Source organism: Otolemur garnettii, unplaced genomic scaffold (assembly GCF_000181295.1).
Source record: "Otolemur garnettii isolate 467f Iridium unplaced genomic scaffold, OtoGar3 scaffold00083, whole genome shotgun sequence".
NCBI lineage: Eukaryota > Metazoa > Chordata > Mammalia > Primates > Galagidae > Otolemur > Otolemur garnettii.
This window is the reverse complement of record NW_003852478.1, coordinates 8,310,126-8,311,182: the sequence shown is the minus strand read 5'-3', so window position 1 is coordinate 8,311,182 and position 1,057 is coordinate 8,310,126.

The following is a 1,057-nucleotide window of genomic DNA, read 5'->3' as shown; positions in this document are numbered from 1 at the left end:
ATCTAGATTCATGTTTGAACAAACACCTAGTCTAGCTATGCTGACACATAAAATTAAATCTTACAACTAATTCAGATTTTTTCTTTTTTTTTTTTTGCAGTTTTTGGCTGGGGCTGGGTTTGAACCCGCCACCTCTGGCATATGGGGCTGGTGCCCTACTCCTTTGAGCCACAGGCACTGCCCCTAATTCAGATTTTTAAAAACCTATGCAGGCAAAACAGTTCCTGTCTATGAGCTGGTCTGACCAGCAGCCTGCCCGGTTAGCAATCCTTCCTCTACATTTTGGAGAAAGGACCTTGGCTCCTCACTCATCTACAATATAAAACTAACACTCACCCACACCATAACAAGAGGTTTGCAGTGAAGTTACCAAAGTCCCACTCTTTCTGGGAAAATATACATAGGTAGTCCTAGGGTTTTTTTGTGCTGATGGGATGCTAGCTGATAAACAAAATAGTTTTCTCCTTGGCACCTTTTTAACTCATGACATTATTTTCACCATAAATGTAAAACTTCTGTTGCTAGATATTGATCTAGAGTCACAGGAGGGGCCAGGTGCGGTGGCTCACGCCGGTTATCTCAGCACTCTGGGGGGCAGATGCAGGTGGATTGCCTGAGCTCAGGAGTTCAAAACCAGCTGGAGCAAGACCTAAGCAAGAGGAAGACCCAACTCTACTAAAAATTGAAAAACAAGCCGGGTATTGTGGACAGTGGCTGTAGTCCCAGCTACTCATGGAGGCTGAGGCAGGAGGATCTCTTGAGCCCATGTGTTTGAGGTTGCTGGGAGCTATGATGCCACCCACACTCTATCTACAGCAACAGAGTAAAAAAAAAAAAGAGTCACAGGAGGGATTGCTAAGGTGAGAAGGTAGAGATTTGGGGCCAGCAAAAAGCCCACAGCCTTGTCAGCCAGTAATTACTACCCATCCCGTTCACCCAGTACCACCCAGAAGAAGGAATCCATTTCTTTTCCACACTTGCCCCAGACAAGTCTTTTAAGTTTGAGCTTCTCTTTCTCTTTTCTTTCTTTCTTTTCTTTTCTTTTCTTTTTTTTTTT